The sequence below is a fragment of the Notothenia rossii genome, assembly GCF_949606895.1.
Source record: "Notothenia rossii genome assembly, chromosome: 2".
Classification (NCBI taxonomy): Eukaryota; Metazoa; Chordata; class Actinopteri; order Perciformes; family Nototheniidae; genus Notothenia; species Notothenia rossii.
In genome coordinates this window covers 9,276,135-9,298,893 of record NC_136904.1, presented here as the reverse complement: position 1 = coordinate 9,298,893, position 22,759 = coordinate 9,276,135, and the positions used below count along the sequence as shown (strand labels likewise).

Sequence of the window (22,759 nt, the reverse complement as noted above, 5' to 3'; positions counted from 1 at the left end):
TAAAGTGCTCTGTAGATTAAACTTTAGAGATGCTTGTAGCTGGATTTTGTTACCTTAAGAGGGAGACAGGTAAGATGTGTCCCCACTGTTTCCAGTCTTCTTTACTCTTATATTTTACAAATAAATATATATAAAGCAATTATAATCTTTAAATCCAAACTTCTACGCAAATAAGTGTATTTCCCCCAAAAAAAGTCAAAAACAATTCACAAACTTTTCCTTTAAATCACAAACCTTTTTTAATACCTAATGCATATTAGTATTCCACACCTACAAGTAGGTGATTAATCTAAAAGTTCTGAGGCATCTTGGAAAATGTTTTTTTGACAGTGTGGAACAACATAAGTGTGTTTATGTGCAGCTCACAGGCCTGTGGGCAGCTTTGTTGCTTGATGGTACTGCTGATGTCTTCTACTTCTCCCGTCTGCGTGTATGTGTGTGTGTGAAAGTGTAACAGTGTGTGTAGTTGGTGTGTGTGTGGAGCCATGGCCTGTGGGCCAGAGGGTTCTGTCAGGCCCACGACTGAGTGATGAATGTGTGTGCAGAGAGGGGAACCAGGTGCCAACTGCATTGACTCCTCTTCTCCACTGACTGTGTTCACGTGCAGTAAAGAGAAAGTAATAGAAAGTTTGAACAAAATGTGCATACGTGTGTGCACGTGGGCATGACCGTGCACAATATGATGTAGGTGCGTTTGAATGTATCTACACGTATAAATGTGTGCCCGTGCAGGATTGTGAAAGCACAGCAAGATAATACTTCTCTCTTTCTCATCTCCCTCATCCTCGCTCATCCTGACACCCCCCATGCCCTCTCCGTCACACTGCTGCCTCTCATCACAAACCTAATCGTCTCACCCCCTCGGCAAGTACGTGCTGTGCGAATTAAAGCGCCCCTGCCCTCTTTTTTCCCTTTCTTATTCCCCTTTGTCTTCTTCTTCCTCCTCCTCTTACCTCCTCCTCCTCCTAATAATTTTCGTATTTTCTCTGTAATGGGTGTCCGACTTTAAGTGGCCACAGCGTTTCAATAATGTGTTTACTTATCTCCATTTAGCTATTGAGCTTCTGACATTTTCAATTTATGTTTACAAATTGCCAACATTAACATGTAAATGTGGCGGATGCCTCCCAGGGCTTCCGTATTCATTGAATAGGGGTCATGAAATAGGACAACAAACCGTAATGGCACAGCTTGTTCCAGGGCATTTGTGTGCATTTTGCTGCGGCTAATGGCTCCAGATATGCACACAGAGAATTGCTCTCACAGCGGGAACAAAGGTCTTAGTTTATGCTCTAACTCAATTATAGGGATAGGTTTGTAGAGAAGCTGGATTCTGTACATAATATTATCATATGTATTATTAACAACTATTTTGAATACCATGGTTAAATATGGGTATCATTTAAGCACTATGTATTTAACATGACTGTATAATAATTACTGACACATTAATGTGTTCATCAGCTTATTGATGCACTTGGTTAAAGTGGGGTTTATATGACCTTCACCTATAATAAGATATGATAATGTATTAGTTAGTTAATATTTTAAATCTTCAAAGTAGCTAGTAACCAAATATGTAAAATCAATTTAGTGGAGTAAAAATGTACGTAAAGTAAAATTACTCAAGTAAAGTATTTTTTCACTTAAGTACAGTACTTGATTAAATGTAAAGTTACATTCTAATATTAATAATAATAATAATAATAATAAGGGTAATAATAATAATAATAATAATGGTAATAATAATAAGGGTAATAATAATAATAATAAGCGTAATAATAATAATAATAATAATAAGGGTAATGATAATAATAATGGCCATCAGAGATTCAATGTAAATATTGCTATATTTTTTATGTTATAGTTTTATTAAAATACTTTTTTACCACTGTTCCAATTGTTATCTTATTTTTGTTTTATTTTCATGTATGTATGTATGTACCATAACACCAACACAAATTCCTCGGATGTGTTAACCTATTTGGCAATAAACATGTTTCTGATTCTGAAATGGTTTTCTCCATACATTATACATATTTTTCAGTATTAACCATTTTCCCAACTTTTGGATCACTTTAATGTAGCAGCAACTTCATTAAAAGGGAGCATATAAGGAAAACAACTGTTCACGCTTGTGTTCAATCACATTAGCAACGTTTTGGGGATTTCAACAGCTACACAAACATTGCTGCAAGCTGAGATCTTTCTCTGCATTTGCATTTATTGGAACTTAAAGTCTTACACACAATCGCAATCCACAACGTTTGAAACTAAAACAGCCCTACTTCATCCAGCTGAGCAGGGAGCCAGTGTAATGCAAAGAGAAAGAGTGTATCATGAAGCAGCTACCAGCTCTTCTCTGAAGCCTTTTCAATCAACCAAGAAACCCTAATTCATTTTCTCCTCCGAGCCACAGTTGGTCTCAGTTGAAACAACGATTACATGCACAGAGAGAGTGAGTTAATGCTCATGAAAGGGAAAGAAAAAGGCAAAGTCTATATTCAGGAGTTCAAAACTGCGTTTGGTGCAAGCGTAGCTCTGTAGACTGTAACAGAGACTGCCTGTGGCTGGGGAGAGGAGTAAGGCAGGAGTAATCTATAACTGAGAGGCTAGTAATGAGAAAGATGTGCCAGCCGTCTGCTCACTGTGATAAGATGAGGAAGTTCCCTCAGGGCCTAAAGCATCTCTGACCCAAACAACAACAAAGACAACAAACGGGTTACTGCCCGAACCTTCCTATTTTTTTTTCCATTTCCATCCATCGTTTCCATTCCTTTCAGCCTCCGTCTTTCTCTCCGTCTCCTCCCTTCCTCTCTTCCTCCTTTTGAACTCCTTTGTCTGCAGTATTTTGTTATATGTCGCTACTCCCCTACTGTCTCCTTCCTTTTATCTCTTTTTTCAATGTCCCCCTTTTCCTCTATTCTTCTCTCACTCTCCATCCGTGCCTAAATCCAACTCCACACAAAGCCCCGCTGCCATGTAATCGGTTTCATCAGCGTTTTTTATTAGCTTAAGAAGAATACATGGTAATTAAGGGGAGTGCGGCCAAGCATGACGGGGAGAGGCTTCACCCAGCCGCTGATGTGGAACAGGAAGGAAAGAAAGAAAGAGAGGGAGATGGAGGGGAGAGAATGGGGTGGGCAAGGACGGAGAGAAAGAAAAAAAAGACAGACAGTAGAGAAAAAGGGCAAGAAGGAAAATGGGAGAACAGAGAGATAAGGACGCTTTGAATGGCGACAGGAAATGAAAGGCTGGAGCGTGAGGGTCACAATGACTTCGGTCGCTCTCCAGTGTGTGGAAGTGCACGCCGTCGGAATGGAAATGAGACTAATGTCGTGTTAATGTGGTCCGAGTCACACTGCACCAATATGAGGACCTCGGCTGCCATCATCTGCCTAATCCCCTGTGTCCACTTTAATGGCCCATTCAGGACAAGTGCAGCATGAGGGTGCTATCGGAACGAGAACTCTGGTGCCGTTTCATGCTAGGTCGAGTTTTATGTTCTTCAGACTGCTGCATTATACATGTGTTAATGAAGTAGACAAGAGATGCTCCTCATTGTTGAGCAACTTGATATTACTAAGGAGCACTGGGAGTGATACAATCCTACTTTGACTCCAGTTGTATTCCTCTTTGAAGTGTTCTTGACACCTTTAATTGTATCGCAGCATCTTGGCATAGATCTGTACATTTGTGACACACACACACACACACACACATTACATTGACTTACATGCATTTCCTGGAGACTTATCCTAACCTTAACCAACACATGCCTAACCCTAACCAAGTCTTCACCCTCAAATTAATGATTCCCCTTATGGGGACCTCAATTTTGTCCCCATAAGGGAGGCGAGTCCCCACACGTGACTGTGTAAACAGATTTAGGTCCCCACAAGTATAGTAATGTGCACACACACACACACACACACACACACACACACACACACACACACACACACACACACACACACACACACACACACACACACACACACACACACACACACACACAGTTGCAGCAGAAGCCAGTGGAGCAGAGAGACCCAACTCAAAGTATATTTCCTGAAACATGCCGACCGTTCTGCCGCCAAGCTGTGCTAACATTAATTTTCTGCTGAAACAGCCACTGGCCTGCAAGAGGCAAGTTTGCCCAGAGCTGAAATATCAATTATACTGTTCTCCCTGGCAGTGAGAGCGAAGCTTTAATCTTCACACAACCAATCAAAATGTCGTCTGGACTGAACTGAAAGACGGAATTGTTGGCCACGCTTAAAAAGGGCAGCAGTTTCCACCCGTCTAGTTAATATCGACACAAGGGAGGTCTGATGGCGACTGCTTTGCTGCCATTTTCTGTGTTGCTTTACCTCTTTCTCACCCTTGCCACACATAAACATTCACGCCCACTCATTGACATGCACAACAACCGTATATTTTCTATATGCACTTGTAGTGTGGGAATGAAGGTCGGCACCCCTGAACATGCCCTCTATTTCACGGCTAGGAATACATTCACATTCACACTCACTCCGACAGACAATTCAGAGTTTCCAGCACCTAACCTGCATATCTCTGGCCTATGGGAGGGTACCAGAGCATACACATCAGTTACAATAAATATCAAAGAGGCAAAAGGAAAGAAACACCAATGTGCATTGCGTGTGTGGCTTCATTTATTTCTATACAACTTCTTGATTGAAGATTAATCCTTAAACCCAAGCCTGAGTTGAAACTAAAGAATCCTGATTAAAACCCGAAACCTGATCTCAAAGTATTCTCTTCAAGAAGAGGAGCCAAAAGTGTGAAGACACAGTAAAAAGTAAACACACACTCAAACACACACACACACAGACACACTGGCCACATTCATCCTCAGTTGATTTCTTAATTTAGGGATAGGGAGAAGGAGAAGGAAAAGTAACCTTAAACAAAAGTCTAAATACTAGGGATGTCCCGATCACCTTTTTTTGCTCCCGATCCGATTCCGATCATTTGATTTTGACAATTTGCCGATACCGATTTTTCCCGATCCGATCTTTATGCAATGCATTAAGAGAAAAAAAAGAAAAAAAGCATTCAAGTTGTCCCTTAAGGTTATTTTTTTATTTAAATTAGATATTCTATCCAACATGGATATAGCTTCTTTCTTTCACAGCAGCATTGGATCAGTTCAGTTGTGCAGCATTGGATCAAAACAAAATAAAGCTTTCAGTACTCGTTAGCTTACTGCTACAATTAGACCCTGCGCCCTGCCCACTCTGTTGCCAGATTTGAGAGAAATAAGCAACCAGGTCTATGAAAACAAGCCCCAAAGAAGCAACACATACATGATGTTGTGTAATTTGAAACCAAAACTAAGGCCTCAGGATGAATTAGGACTTGAACATGGTCATCTTTGTTTTGTAACATTGAATTAAAATAAATAAATAAAGTATTTAAAAAAAAAAAAGATTTAAAAAAAAAATCCCGATCCCCGATTTTTTTCTCCCGATTCCGATCTTTTGAAAATCACCTGATCGGCTCCGATCCCCGATCACGCGATCGGATCGGGACATCTCTACTAAATACATACTAACTAAAGGAAGGAAACAGAATCCTGACTCCAACCAAGAAGCCTGATCTCAAAGTGGCTTCTTCACAAAAGAGAAGACACAAATGTGAAGACAAAAGTGAAAAAGACAGAGTTCAAATACTCACTGGCTACATTCATTCTTAAATATCTTAACTGTAAAACTAACCTTAAACCCAAGCTAGGGCTGCACGATTTGGGGAAATAATCTTATAGCGATTTTTCTGACATTGATATTTATTGTAAAATGCGGCCATATCTCTGGCTAGGAAGGTCGTCTATCACCTTCTATCATGGGCCACTTCTGATTGGTTAAAAATGACTGGTACATGTGGAGCACAGCACTTCTGATTGGTGTGGATGACTGACAAAGAAATAAAAAAAAGTTTTTTTTTAAATCGCAGGCTTTGCGATTTGATAATCGCATCATTTAAAATCGTGATTTCGATTTAAAATCGATTAATCGTTCAGCCCTAACCCAAGCCTCAACATAACCTTACTAAACTGAATTCTGATTGAAATCCTGCAGCCTGATCTCAAAGAAGCCAAAAGTGTAAGGACACAAGTAAAGAAGACACACTCCCTGAAACACACACACAAACACACCACTCTGCCTCCACACTTTCTACACTCAGACGTCCTCCCTATTCCTCTGTCTTCTTCACACAGCTCTGGCCCCCACCGAGCAGCAGCAGCAGCAGCAGCCTTCATGGCTGGCATGTGAAGACTGTAATTTTCCGCCACACTTGCCCTGCTGTTTGCTGGCTCTTTGCTTGGTGCCGTGGAGATAGGGAGCGAGCGAGCAGTGAACAAGGTGCGGGCCTCGCCAGCTCTCCTGCCTCCCTGAGATTATTAATGCAGCGGCAGCCAGCGTGGCCGCCAGGTTAAAGCAGCAATCAGCACTCACTAAATAAGATCATTCACAGCCTCTTTAAAAGGCAGGCAGACACACAGAGCTGCAGCGATACACAAACACACACACACACGGATGAAAGAAGGTGCAGGTGAATGGAAGAAAGTACACACACACACATATATATACACAGCAGCCATGGTGGATAATAGAATATTTTCTCATAGGAAATATAATATATATGCATGAAAAAGTACACAAAAAATATCTTTCATGAAATGTTAGCAGCAATCTATAATAAAATATAGTATTGCTTAATGATTTGATTTACATTGATTTAGTATGATAAGCAGTGGGCTGTTTGAACCAACAGTGAAGGAAGTCTTTTTCTCCATAAATTATCTTAATTGCCTCACAATCATTTCCGACAGCTCGTAAAGCGAGAAGTCGTTGAGCACAGTTTGTGAAAAGAGTTCACGAGATCGCCCGATCTTTTTTCTTAAGTACATCATATTATTCTAGTATGCCTATCACATTAAAAGCTATAAATCGTAGCTGTGGTAGCTCAGGCTGTGAGGCAGCAGTTGCTCCTGTCAGTCTGTATAGCTTTCTTTAGCTTTAGTACCATGGTTACAATGCAGAGCTGTCAGCAGTATCAAACGTCAGCCGTCATTATGCCGCTAATGTACTTATGTATATCTCCATTTCAAAAAGCCATGATCACATTTCAAGGAATTGAATTATTTGAAGTGTGCCACTTATATATCATGAGAAAGGTGAGCCAAATGGCTCTCTTTAATGGGAAAGTCTTGAAGTCCGTTCTGTAATTTTCTTGCCATTTTTAAGTTTACTTGAATTTTTTTAAGAGATCCCTGGATAGATCATTAGTAAACAGGTACTACAGGTACAGGAATGTGAAAAGGCACACAAAAGATTCTTAATTGTAGCTGCAATTTCAATATCAGTAAGAAAAAAACAATTTGACTTTTTTCGTTTATTTAGGGCTAAGATGAAGTTCAATAATTGAGTCCAGCACATACACAAATGAATGCACACATACAACTGCCTACTACAGTATGTGAACCTCCATATTCTGAATTATGTTGAATAAATACTCTGGCTATCTTTGTTGTGTTTTTTTGTGTTATAGAAGAATTGGGAGGGATGAAACCCTCTTTAATGGCCACACACAGTGAAATGTGTTCTCTGCTTTTAACCCATCCTAGTACCAGGAGTCAAGGACTCGGAGCAGTGGGCAGCTATTGTACAGCGCCCGGGGAGCAATGGAAGTGAGGGGGGAAGGGGATGTCCGGTGCCTTGCTCAAGGGCACCATGGCAGGGCAGGAGGTGAACCGGGACCTCTCCAAGTAGCAGCCCACACTCCATATTTTAGGTCTATTCGGGGACTTGAACCGGCGACCCTACGGCTCACAGTCCAAGCCCCCTACTGACTGAGCCACTGCCGGTGTTTTGTTATATGCTATATATTACAACTCATGATGTGCAAAATCGAATAAACGGCTCAACTGAAAATATAATGAGATCCTCTATATACACACACTTGTCTGTTTTTTTGTTTTAATGTTATATTATTTGTATCTCATGTGCACTGCCCACTCACAAAACAAGTTGGAATCTATAAGTAAAAATGTTCAGAATCCAATTTAGTTTCACTCAATAGTGATGACAGCTCAACCACAACAAACATACAAACAGTATCTAAAAATGCTAAAACACAGTGTGTAATGAGTTATGTTTCATTCGAAATGTCTATGCTCTTTTCCCAAACTAACTGAAGTCCTTCGGGGGAGGTGGCGCCTGTCAGGTGATGCATGGAGAAAATGGAAATCAATGGAAAGGGGGTTGAAGTGTAAACAGATTATTAACACTGTGTTCTGCGGCCATTTCTGTATTACATACATCTATGATTCCCAATAGATGACCTGAAGCACAATAGATTTCCCGGCGTAAGCTCTGCAGAAATCCATGTGTAATTTCAGCCTGATCAATTATCTACTCAGGCTCATCACACTATACCAGTTTTAGCTTGTTTTGTGCAACAATGACTAGTTACCGTCGTCGGGTAGATTTTTAGAGAAACAACACTGCACTTTTAGAAGCGTTCTACAATAGGTCGTTACAAATCGATACTTACATAGAAGTGTATCTCTTTACCCGATGTTGAAATCTGGTTCAAACAAGACTACATGAGAGATTTCTGTTCTCCATTTGGCCGTTTCAGGAACACCGAATTGGTCTATTAATCTATTTGTGAGCAAAATATCAAAAGAGAATGAGTCATTTTTGCAAATGTCTTTTCTGCCTAACCATTACAACTATTACTGCTCCTACTAATGCTCATCTACTGATCAGGGTCTGCATATCCACACTAAGGCTGCACAATTCATCCAAATCACAATATAGACTAGAGAAATACTCTAATGGCAGTAAGCCAAAGATGTTGTTTTTCTGTTGTTTTTGTTTGTTATTGCCTGTCCTTGTTTGTCTACCCTCCCCCGACTTTAAAGCGTCTTTGAGTTAGAGAAAAGCGCTGTATAAACATAATGTGTTATTGTATACTCTGAATAAAGCATTGTGTTGCTGCAGAGAAGTCCCACTTTACAGACGGTATATTATAGCCCTATTAAAAAAAAAAAAAAAAATCACAGAATGATTATATTCAGATATTTAGGAGGCTGTGGCGCAGTGGACTAGTGCGTTGGTGTTCGGATCTGGGGGTCACAGGTTCAAACCCCACTGCAGTCAGCATGTTGTTGTGTCCCTGAGACACTTCACCCCAAATTGCTCCTGTGGGGATTGTCCACAGTATTGAGTATGTAAGTTGCTTTGGATAAAAGCGTCTAACATGTAATGTAATAATTTATAATGATCATGTGAATTATTTCGGTTTCAAAATAATTTCGTGTCATTTCTCAACTCGTATTGCAACCAGTCAGTTTAATTGAGACTTTTCCAGATTGTCCAGCCCAACCAAACAAATCCTTAAACATCTTCCCCCTCCCCAGCTCCCTCTCTGTCCTCCCCGTCACATCTTCCTCTCTCTGAACTCTGACCTGTCTTTTACTTTGACCTCTTCCCTCTCATGATGACAGACAGATTCTTTCTTCTCTAATCTTTCTTAGAGCTCAGCTATTTCAGTCTTCAGAAGACACAAAGGGCAGCTCTCTATGATCCACGGATTAGTGGTTTATTTCATCTTTATGTCTGACCAAGCATCTATGTCTCGCCTGTGCAGCGTGATGGTGTGAACGTACAGATAACACTACTGCTGTGTGTACTCCATTCCCACTGGGAGGCTTTTTACTCACCTTGCCAAAAACATCTCTGACTTTGCACAGGAAGCTCCCATGGTCATTATGTCAAAGTCAATTGTAATGTAATAATAAATCACGCAAGCACACTTGGTGACTAATGAGTGTTTTCGTTGTTCAGTCGTTTTGTCAAAACGTAACGTAAATAAATACATGCAGGAAAATATGTTGAAAGAGTAGAAACAAGCGTTTAGATAAAAGCAGATGACAATCACGGTGAATACGTTTCTTAGCTGCATGCTCAAATTCAGTAATATGGTAAATGCTAAGTATGGCCTTATTCCAATTTCTCAGTGGCAATGATTATCTACTTTTAAAATAGTAAGCTGTCATTTATTGTCATCATTTATGTTTTAAGGAATGGTAATGAGAATTTTACAAATGTTCTGATACTTAATAGACCCTGTGTACACATTCGAAATCCAGAGTGTATCTTCAGATTGTGAAGTGCAGTAGACATCAGTCTGAACTGAACAGCCTCATCATCATCATCATCATCCTCATTATAAGCTTAACAGAGTGGTTTATTCAACTCATAAATATTGATTACTGGATGTCTGAATGGGTTAAGAGAGTATACTGAATGCTCCTTAAGGATTGTTGAGAGGTATGCGATGAAGATTGCAACTACATGATGCACTGATGTTAATAATCTGTTCAGATATAATAAATGCCATGTTGTTGCCCTGCTGAAAATGTTTATGCGCCTCTGTATATGTTTCACATACAATGAAATACTTTACACTTTATTTTTCAGATTCAATTGTCATATACGTTTTGTTATTTGCATATTTTGCATTTCTTCAAACGTTTTAACATTTTTTAAATTGTTTCATATTTTTGTTCTAAATGTCCTTGTTTAAACTTGTTTTCCTTTTACTGTGTCATTTCTTTTTTTGTATAAACCTTCTTGGCAACCTGATTCTGATATACTTTAATGTCATGGGATACCCTACATCATTAAAAACAATGTTTTCTTGATTGCTTCTCAGTCCCAAAGACATACAGTTTGTCAGTTAGAAGTGAAACTAAGGTCTGTGCATGAATGTATTAAAGTCACTTAAAGCAGCCATTGATGAAATTATCAAAGTTTAATTTATGTAAATATGTATCAACATTGCGTGAGAAGAGGAACAGTGCAAGAAAAACCACAAAGATGTAAAAGTAAACATTTGTTTTGTTGTCTTTTAAAGTGATCTGATGTCATTTAAAAAACATTAGGCTCTTTTCCATATTTTGCATAATGCTTCTTTTAGTTTCACACAGCACTGCATTGGACAGCATTGCCCTTCAGGTTCGTGTTCATGAAAGGCTTGCTGCCCTAAGTGCTCATTAATTAAAGGCTCAAGTAATTAGTCAATTAGAGCACTAATAGTGAAAATGTATCATGCAGTGGATAGATGGCTTGATATTGCCTTGTTAGCAAGCAATTATATCAGGTAGAGGCTGCATCATATGAAGTATTGAGCTTGACAGTATGCATGCAAAACCAAACTCCAAGTGTTAGAGCAGAGCGAATAGTCAAAAACCCTGAAAGTGTTGTGTCATATCATCTGAAACTTAAAGGTGGGGTAGGCAAGTTTGAGAAACCGGCTCGAGATACACTTTTTGTTTTATTCCATGGAATGCTCTTAACATCCCGATAGCAATGAATATCTGAAGTTCTTTGACGATAAATCCATACAAACATGTAATCTGTGGAAGCCGTAGCGCTGTAAAAAGCACGACCAATCATCTGAGCCGGCCCGGCTAAAATAACTGGATGGCCTACCTGCCTGTCAGCCTTCCATCTGTGCACAAACTTATCTCGTGCCCTCATTAGGCGCGTTCACACCAAGTACTTTTCCCACAAAGGTTCCTGAGAACTACGATTTAGTTGCGTTCACACCAAAAAGTCCCAGGAACTAAATTAGTTTTAGAGAACCTTTTTTACCCCCTTGGACTTTCGTGGGAGAAAAAGGTTCCTGTGTCTGATTGGCTGGGCGGAATGCAAACCACGCCCTGTCAAACTCCCAAAAACTTTTGTGAAGCCGCCATTTTATTATCCCCGCATTAGCATTATTAGCATTAGCATTAGCCCAGCGCAGAAACGCAGAGAGACTAACTTATGACAACACAAAATAAAACATGGGTGCGGTGGAGATGAGGAGGTGTCGGCGTTCTGGCCGTTTACTCGGAAGGCTTCAGTAGAAGCTGCTGGGAGTCCCAGCAGCTTCTACTGAAGCCAGTCCCCAACTCCGGGGACTTCCGGCCGGGGATTTTGGGCGGCAGTATACGCCGTGAAGTTGTTTGCGGCCTGCAAGTAAACCCAAAGCAGAAGAAGAAGAAGTGACGTCAGCGGCTTCATGTGCCTAATCCACCCCCAGGAACTAATTTCCGGTGTGAACGCGATCTATACTTAGTTCATGAGAACTAAAGAGTTCTCAGGAACCTTTGTGGGAAAAGTAATTGGTGTGAACGCGCCTATAGGTCATGTGCGTGTTCGTGTGTGTTGGAGGAGGGGCTCTGTGAGGAAGTGGCAGATTTTTTCCGGTTGTGTATTTTCAAATTCTATCGCACTCGAGCTGGTTTCTCCAAAATGACCTACCCCACCTTTAAGCGAAAAGAGGGTCCAATATCATTTATGACTTTGCTGATTGAAAAGCAATTAATATAATTTTCAAAATCTAACTGATAAACATACATAAGATAAACTTTAAAGTTTTAAACTTGAGAATGGGATTTTCTGTGGTGCTAGAACGAGTGTTTTATTAGCTTTATAGGCTAAGTGTCAATGGGAGTTATTAGGGTTGAAAGTAAAAAAAAACTGTTTAAGAAATCATGTAGATAGCTAGACATGGTGTGTAATTTAAAGCGCAACCCTGATTCTAAGTGAACAGATAGAAATAGCATGTGCAGAGGAGGTGAAGTGTGGTAATTCTTCAGTGCTCTGCAATTCCACAAATATGATTGGATTGAGCGATAGAAAAAACACACACACACACAAAGAATAGCATTTAGACAAAGCGCAATGTTGAGTGTACAGATAGCGTGAGCAGGATAGGTGGCGGGGGGGATTGTGTTGAGCCATCCATGGTGAGAGAGCGAGTGTTTTCCTGCTCCGAGAGAGGGGAAGAATAGTCGCCGGGCAGATAGATGGAAGGAAAAGCGTTGCTGTGGCACTGATAAAGTGACTGAGGACCACTACTGCCACACTTGGACAACTCCAGACACAATCTTCCCCCCTTTTTTCTTCTCTTTCCTCGGCTGCCAACCCCTTTTTGCAGGAATAATAATGGCTGTTTCTAAACCTCTCTCACACACACACAATAAAAGATGTGGGGAAAAGTAGGAGGAGAGCCACTTTGGAATAAAGCGAAGCCCTGACAACCTTTCATTAAACTAGCCAAATTAGAGGTTTGTAAACTCAAGCTCAACCCCAGCCATCCAAGCTCAACCACATCCACCTTATCCTCTGTGCCCATGCCTACAGATTCTGTATCTCAGGTCTGTCGGGGCAGCGTATCTCTTGAAGTTTGCGAGCAGGAAACAGTTTCTGATCCGCACAAGCACATTATCACTGGGGTGTAAAAATGCCTTCAGTCTGTACACCTCAAGCTCAGCTAAAGGGGGAGAAAAAAAGACATTAGCACAAAAGGTTCACAGTTGACGGCATGCAGATTTGCTGACGCCTGTAATAAAATAAGGCCAGCCGGGTGTGCACGAGTTGACATTGCATATAGGTGTACTGCCGGGCATCTGCATACAGACGCTCTGCTTCAGCCAGCAGCCATCATGGCCTCGACAGATTAGAAATTGTGTGTGTAAGGATTCACCGCAAATAATGAGAAATGAGTTTTAAATTGTAGCTCAGGCACTGCGAAAAAATGGGCCCTGTCAATATGTAGTGCGTGTGATGCGAAGAGGGGAGGGGGGAGGCGGGAGCGTGTTCGAGGATTTAGGGTAGAGAGAGATAGGCAGGAAGAGAGGGAGAGAATGAGGGATCAGGGGATGACTTTGTTTTGGTTTACTGCTTATTACCATCATAATCCTTTGTCCTGTTTTCCACTCTGCAGTCCGGGCACACCTCTCGCCTCGTCTCTGCGTTAGACACTGTGATTGCCTTGTATTTAAGAAGCCTTCTGTGAGCCTCTGTTCCGACAAATGCTTTTCCAATACCAATCACAGCTGAGTGCACCTCATTTGAATCTGTGAAAGGGGTTTTGATTCCATCAGCAGAATGCTCCACCAAGCGCGGCACAGGCCATTCAATACTGTGGCAACGTGTGAAAGCCTGAATATCCTCACCTAGTGTACGCATGCACTGTAAAGAGTTCGGGCGACGGCTGCCGAGCTTCTCCAAACCTGTGTTGTTCATTAATCCCCCTTTTATTCTCCACATAGGGCATCATTAGCTCTTCTCCTTTGTGGTTTTGGGAACCGTAAGCCGTGCTACATGCGACATTCAAACGTTTGATGAAACAGAAGCGCTTTTACTGGTCGTAAACCTCGATGGGGAGTGAAAAAGACTCACAGTTTGATGGTGTTTATGCCACCTGGACAACCTCTAAAGTGTTCAAATACATTAAGTGTATTTGTATTTAACTGACTGTGTGTGGTACAGACCAGCTGCTGGTATCTCCACTGCAGCAGCTTGTTGACCTTCAAACTTATCAGTGCATATCTTTTTGTCGGAGCGATTGCCTGCCTTTTGGTCTGTGAGGAGTTTGGATAATGCATCCAAATTAAAATCTTTTGTAAATCCCATTGCTTGATTGCTTTTGAGCCACTGAGAGTTGTTCAACATTAATGGTGAAGGACTTCCTGATTCCCAAAGTCATTTTCTCTTCATTATTCAGGCGTGTATTAGCACCTCTTGTTTTTCCTCGGAGATAACACCCTCCTGCTAAACTGCCTGATACAACTCGGTTCGCTCAGGAGACAAACGGGTCATGCCGCTTCCTCCGATGTGCGTCACTGTTTCCCCAGTGTTGGGTTCAAATCTAAAGTTGCTCGCTTTATGAGTGTGGCTCAAATTGAATGTAACTCCCAAGATAGTTTCACACCTTCTTAATATCATTACAAAGTCTGTTGGTTATTTGTAAATTCCTTAAGAAGATGTTATACTACCTCATGGGACAACTGGACTTAATATCAGGCCGAACTAGATTTAACAGTTGAATGACTGAGCCTACTAAACAAGTTCACACTAATGTTACATGCATGAGGAATTGTAACCTATTAGACATTTGAGGGCATAAAGAGCGTATTCATTCTCGAGTTATGGTCAAATTAGGGTTTGTGTAAGTCACGCTTGCACCGCTTCTATTTCCTATTGCTAGAGATGTCCCGATCCGATCACGTGATCGGGGATCAGAGCCGATCACGTGATTTTTAAAAGATCGGAATCGGGAGAAAAAAAATCGGGGATTGGGTTTTTTTTAAAAAAAAAATTTTAAGTACTTTTTTTTTAAATTTTGTATTCAATGTTACAAAACAAAAATGACCATGTTCGAGTCTTAAAGTCATCCTGAGGCCTTAGTTTTGGTTTCAAATTACACAACATCATTTATGTGTTGCTTCTATGGGGCTTGTTTTCATAGACCTGGTTGCTTATTTCTCTCAAATCTGGCCACAGAGTGGGCGCAGTGTCTAATTGTAGCAGTAAGCTAACGAGTACTGAAAGCTTTATTTTGTTTTGATCCAATGCTGCACAACTGAACTGATCCAATGCTGCTGTGAAAAAAAGAAGCTATATCCATGTTGGATAGAATATCCAATTTAAATAAAAAAATAACCTTAAGGGACAACTTGAATGCTTTTTTTCTTTTTTTTCTCTTAATGCATTGCATAAAGATCGGATCGGGAAAAATCGGTATCGGCAAATTGTCAAAATCAAATGATCGGAATCGGATCGGGAGCAAAAAAAGGTGATCGGGACATCCCTACCTATTGCACAATTTGTATTTGTCATTATGCCTTATGTATATTTATGTTACATTGCTGGAGAAGCCTGGGACTTGCATTGCCAACTATTGGGCACATACATAAAGTAGATACGGCCACTGAATCAAATTCTAATCAGTTCATCCTTCTGTCCAAGTGGATGCCATGTTGTACGTTTGAACACACCCCCGGAAAGGTTTTCCAGAGATGATGTATCCTTGAGAATGACACGAGTGAACAGACGGGAGGACAAACCAAAAATATGACGGCCTCAGCTATTACCAGAGGGTGGAAGCATAATAATGAAAGTTATAATCCAACACAAGCTATTATCATACGTCAAGGTGTTGTGTACACTTTTAACCACCTGCTGTGCATGGATGTAGCACGTCTAGATATATCAACAATAGGTTAGCTGCTGTCATTACATATCTGTGTGCAGATGCTGGAAAAAATAAATAATAACACAGTATGCAAAAGAGAGTATGCACATGATGTCGCTGTATGTGTGGTTACCAGGGTCACTCCCCCCCAGTGTGTGGCAAACACAACAGTCAGCGATCATGCATTCACGTGAAGAAAGAATTGCTAAAATGGTAAAAATAAAAATAAACACAATTTGCAATGGACTGCACAAACAGATTGTGAAAGAAGTCATGCAGAAGTTTCTACAAACTGCTTAAGGCAAAGGAAAAGAAGCAGTGTGAAGTGATCATCTCTGAAAGGCTGTGTAACACGAACTAACCCAGCATTGTTCTCTAAATGGAGCACAATAAAACCAAATTATCTTTTTTAAATTGTCCCACAGACAACCAGATGTTCTTTGAACTCCTTGTTATTTTGATTAGGCAGAACGATACTGTAATTGTGTCTTTGCTTTCAGGTTCTGTGCAAGTGTTCGGATGTGCCAGAGTTCTTCAAAAATAAAAGGCGTAACAAATAATGTGGACTAAAAAAACTGTATCAGATCTATAATCTTCATGCTTGGCTGTTTTTTTATTTTCATTTCTCATACCGAAAAATAAGACTAGTGACAATCAATCAATGTTTATTTATACAGCCCAATATCACAAATGTTACATTTGTCTCAGTGGACGTCACAGTTTGTACAGAATATCAGTATGACAATACCACACCCTCTGTCCTTAGACCCTCTGTCCTCAGACCCTCTGTCCTCAGACCCTCCGTCCTCAGACCCTCTGTCCTCAGACCCTCTGTCCTTAGACCCTCTGTCCTCAGACCCTCTGCCCTCAGACCCTCTGTCCTCAGACCCTCTGTCCTTAGACCCTCTGTCCTCAGACCCTCTGTCCTCAGACCCTCTGTCCTCAGACCCTCTATCCTTAGACCCTCTGTCCTCAGACCCTCTGTCCTCAGACCCTCTGTCCTTAGACCCTCTATCCTTAGACCCTCTGTCCTTAGACCCTCTGTCCTTAGACCCTCTGTCCTCAGACCCTCACATCGTACAAGGAAAAAAAGTATTGCCCAGTGCCTAGTTTGTATTTAAGCACATTAAATAATAACTAAGTGTATGTAGTAAATTAATGAAGTAAGGAATTAAGGAAAGGGAAAAACGTTCCCCGAACAGCATAGCTAGTGACATTACAAATAGATAATAGAGAAAACCATGGAAGCGATTACTGCAAATGTCTTTGGAGTATTCTTCTCTCACTACCTTTTTTTTGTATTTGAGGCAATCTGCAGTTTGACGCTTAATCTTAATCTGAAGCATTAATGCACATGCTGTATCAATAAGAGCATTCCAGTTGTATTGTAATCATACAGTAGCTTATTACCACCTGACTAGATATTAAGGAGCGAAAATGAGTATTGATTTACAATACAGTATTATAGAAATTAAGAGTGTGGGTTAATCTGGGTTTTCAGAAAAGTCTTTCGTATGAGGCAATCTTTAAGGTCTAGCAAAAAAAAAGTTTTCTTGTGTTTTGCTTTAGGCAAAGATTAGAGGGTGAAATCCTTGTTTTATAGGTTTCTGTCCAAACATTCAATAGACATACAGTACCACACATCTCTTATGCAGGACTTAAATAAAATGTCAGAGTTACTATCACTCTCCAGCAGATAAAGTTTGCCTGTTACACTTCCTCGTCAATATGCTAAAAACCATGTTCTTTCAAAAACAGGAAGCCATCCAACTTGGGAGTCGAAACAATGAAAATCCAGTGAACCGAAATGAAATGTCAGTGTGGTACAAATACAATATCTGTCAAATGTATTAATTTTTCTGTTATATCAAACACAATTTCATGGTTGACATGGTGGAAGAGGATTAACAGCTCATTTATATACCTTTAAAGGAAACACAGACTGCTAATGCTGTAGCTTCTAATCCTCCCGGCACTCGGGGCATGGATGTGTTCGTCGGTCTCAGAGTCAGAGACTCAGAATGCTGCCTGGCCTGGATAGCTGATGACTAAAGGAGAGAGTGAGGAAGAGCAAAGGCTACAGGGAAATCAAGAGTCGCTGTACCCAGCAGCTAGAGAGGGACTTGATGGTGTCAAAGGACTATGTACTGTGGGGGTAACAATACTAATGGCACTTCTTTTGCATTATGATAATTGCCAAGACAAAATTGCCACCTAATTTCTGCCTGTTTCTAATTATTGAGCTCTTCAATGCAAGCAGGCAGTGGGAGCAGAGCATTGGCAGGCAATTAAACTCCTGCAATTATGGCTCTATTGTAAAGCACAGCTTTACCAAGGATTTGTAACGCAGAGAGTGATTGCTCTCCGACGCAATTAAATACAGAATAAATCTGGCGTGGACCTGTGAACGGATATTTTAAAGTTCACTGCTATGTTTTCTAACAACCAGTCACCAGCCAAAAAAAAACCCTGAAACAACTCTGTTAAGGAGGTCATTTGCCAGAAGAGCCACACCTACTGAGCCATAGCCACACGTCTGTTACAACATCCCTACAGGATGCACGCAGGCATGCCATCAAACCACTCTCACTGTGGATCCCAAAAAAAAAAAAAAACATTTGCATAGAGAGCATTTCCAGGGAGGCATGCTGGGTAGGATTAGTGCTCCTCTTCCTCTAGCGTGTCGGAGTGAGCAGTGACCCGATGCAAATGTGTGCGCTAGGAAGTTTAGAGCTATGAACTGTGGGATACAGAGGAGCGTGGCCATCTGGAAACGCAGTGACAGGAAGGTGTTTATGAGAGACTGGGGGGAACAGAGAGCCACAACCTATTTCGTCTCGTTTTGTTGTACAGAAGCCACTGATCCAGTGCAGTGTTGTTAAAAGGCTGGTTTGGGACCCAAAGGAAGCCGATTTAAATGAGTCAATAAATTGGTTTCAGGGAAAATAATATCCAAAGCTCAAATAGAAGACACGAAAATAAGCGTAGATTATAAAGTGGATATTTAAAAACACGGCATGTTCTGCAAAATCCGGCTACAGGAAATCAATTTTTCATATCATAAGCAAAGGGGAATAAATGACGTTTGTTTAAAATACAAAACTCAAGGCCAATGGCGTAACATTATCATCCACATAATGACCCAGTCAGTCAGTCAGTCAGTCACAGACATCATTTGCTTTCATAGAGCTTACCTTGCCTTGCAAAACGGTCCATATATTGTTGGTACAGTGAACAGTAGCGCTGCTGAAAAAGAACCGCTAACCTTGGAGACATATGGTAATCCAGCAGCATTAACAAAACGTTCACTTTGCATTAGGGGTAACAAATACAACTCTGATAAGTCTGCATGAGAGTAATCTGTAAACAGGGAGACTTCCATCCAAGGAGATACAATTATAAACAGCAATATTTGAGAATATGCATGCATTGTTTACTTTGAATCCCTTGAGGCCATGTAGGCAATTTGAATATGACACAGGAAAAAGCTGACTCTGCTAGAAAGAATGGAAACTAGTATGAAAAGATGGATTCACATTGAATGGCTATTACTGTACAAAACGGGGAAAAGGCATCTGCAAATGGTTTCAAAAATGAGTTTTTTTTATTATGTAAATGTCATGTTCAGGGTCACACAACTGAAATACCTATACAGAAAACACAGACAAATATTGAAGAAAAGCTGTTATTTAGTATTTAGTTAATCATGCAAAATCACTATAAATGGTACTTTACAGATTCCATAAACACATGGCATCACCAACGACATCAGCTTGGATTTTGATGCTTACTATTTTAATATCCTGTTCTACTCGTTATGACAAACAGCATTATGTTCCCAAAATTGAACGGTAGAGAATTAACTAATGCTTGCTCCAAGGCATTCATTTACTTTTTTTGCATTTGTTTCATTAAGTCTTGACATAATTGATCAAAAATGTTTTTTAAAGTCCATTAACTTTTAGCCTGAGGCCAGACAAAACAGACACACTTAACACAAATGTGATTATCAGCTGCTGCCAATTTAAATAAGAGACAGTGCTGTTAATCAAACGGTGTAAAATAATAAAACTAAAAGCATGGATCAACAGGGTTCAGCTCCACCCTGTTCAATTACATTTTGAACAAAAAAAGGCAAACTTTAATATCATGGTGAGAATTCAAAATACATTAAAACAGTTTGGTGTGATAGCTTTGCAAAGCTGTAAAGGTGATGAAGCTAAAGACAGCCTTTTCATTGACAGGCCTCATAAATCAAGAGTTGCCATGTGTGAGTTCTCCCTACCGTATGCTCCCACTTATTCACATTCTTGCTCTGTGCTTCCAAGTACAAAACACTTTTTTCTCCATATCATTTCTGGTAGTGTTGCATATTTCCCCCCGACTCCTCTTGTATGCCCTTCACCCCTCACTCATGTCCCTTTTTCACAAGCATCTTCAGTGAAAGTTTCCCGCCACTGTGTGAGACACATCTGCATTGCAGTGCCAAAGGGAAAGCAGCGAGTGGAGAGGAAGACATGTGACGACTGGCTTGAGACAGAAGAGGTCTGACCTGTCATTTCCAGGAGTAATGGATGCATGAGTGACGGGATAACATCACTTCACGCATCATTTGCTATATTACACCACCGTTATGTTTTTGCACATTTGACAGAAAAAACATACCCATTTAGACGTCCAAAAATCTAATACAAACAACCATTTGTACCTCAAAGTGCTGTCACAGGGAAATCACAGAGAGGGTCACCCACCCCCACCTCCCTCCCAGGCTCGAGCCTCCCTGTTATTAATGGCGTCATCATTTTCCTCTGCTCACTCTATTTCCCTTCTGATAGCAGGGCCTGCTTCATCGTGTTCTGCCATGTTTCTGTAATTGCTCCAACAGCCTGCCTTATGCTGAGCATATCGTTTTTCGGTGTGTGTGTGCGTGTGCGTGTGCGTGTGCGTGTGCGTGTGTGTGTGTGCGTGTGTGTGTGCCCATCCAGTAGGCATGTGCGTCTTTCTAAGTGTGTGCATATGCATACATGTGTGTTGCTCTATCCCCCCACCAGGGCCGGCTGTGAGTTTGTGGGGCAGAACCGAGCCGCGGGCATGCTCCACACGGAGCGAAATGACAGCCTCCAGGCCACCATTGGTTGATGACCGTGAAAACACTTGCGGTTAACGTAAAGTGAGCGACCGGCTGTCACAGCGAGGCACGGCGCTTATGTGCAGCCCTGACAACAGCACAACGAGCCCCTCCACAGAGAGGCTCTGCAGTGCTGCAACAAACAACAAAGACAGGACAGCCCTACAATTCATAACAACAACAACAACCACTTCAGACGTCTAAAGTACATAGCGAGAGGAGCAAGACACAACCTCTGCTACGTATTTGTCACAGTCTTACAGAAATAAATGGGTTTTCTTTACTTCAATTCTGGTGGGCAGAAGTGAAAGCCGAGAGGTGGTTATCGAGGGAAAACAGGGAAGCTAGTGTGCGGGAGAGAATGCCAAGATTGTCACAGATGCCAGCCAAGGTCGGATGAAGTGAGGAGTAAGTGCTTAGAGAGCTACAGGAGCAGAGGCCATCTCTGTGGAGGAGGTGTGAAGGAGTGAGTGTCCAGGCATGAGCGCCGCTGCCTGTACCCATCATTAAATGAAGCCACTTAAAGGAAAAAGGCTCTGCTCAGAAAAGGTCAACACACGGCACTTCTGAAAAGCACTGATGGTTTAATTTAGCCATCTGGAGAATAGTTTTGTCTGTGATGGAGACGCAAAAAGTTTGGTAGACATTTCACTCAATCCCTCCAGCATTCACTTATTCCTGGAGATAAACTGAGAAGCAATAAATGATGTGACAACATCGCAGCGTAAGGAGGGATGATTACAGAGCAGCCATTATCATAAATCTTAACCTCTCTGTGGTTAAATCAGACTTTTTTAACCCCCTGCATTTCCTGCTCGTTCCCTCTCGCTGTAACTCTGAACACACACATGCACACACACAAACACACTTTATTATGCAGTAACATTACCAGACCCCCTTAGGCAGCTGTGCATCTCTGTATGACTGATGAGGGTAATTTCTCCCAAACAACAGAATGATCACTTTGGTGGTGTGCGCTACAGACCCTCCCCTCTCCCCCCAGTCTTCCTTCTCTCCCGTTTTTTTTTTTAGCTAACAAAAAAACACAAGAAAAAGATATTTGTCACTACGTCTCCTGCAGTGTGTGGAATGGCTCTGGAGATAAATGGCTTCTGCATCCCATACATACAAATTAAAAAAAGAGAATTAATCATTCCACGGATCAAATCAATCTATTGATTCTGCCGAGCCGATACCCGGTCAAACTCTGTTAATAAAATACTTTAAAATCCAGTTCTCCCTGCTGCCAGCTGGATCTAGGACATGTGGGGGCTTTTTACTTATCTGTTTCTTGATTAACATACGGATCCAATATAATGCATATGCCAGTGTGAATTATTCTCACAGTAAGGACTGGGCTGAGCCACAGTGAGTTTGTACTGTCTGTGTACAACTGTGCAGCGAGAGATATACTGAGCGGAGAGTAGTTAGGACTGTCTGCCTCTCTCTCTCGGCCTCATAGGTTCAGCCTCAGTGGGTTGTCTTTACCTATTCTCCCATCTGTCAGTCACACACAAAAACAAATCCACCTGTCGGCCGGGAGACTGGGCTGAACGGGGCGAAGCC

The 22,759-nt window shown here is 41.2% G+C and overlaps 1 long non-coding RNA gene across 1 annotated transcript in view; it reads right to left on the bottom strand.

Annotated features, from left to right (window-relative positions):
• LOC307030839 overlaps positions 1–22,759 on the bottom strand; it is a 40,657-nt gene that overhangs the window by 6,868 nt on the left and 11,030 nt on the right. The gene's annotated exons all lie outside the window — the stretch shown is intronic.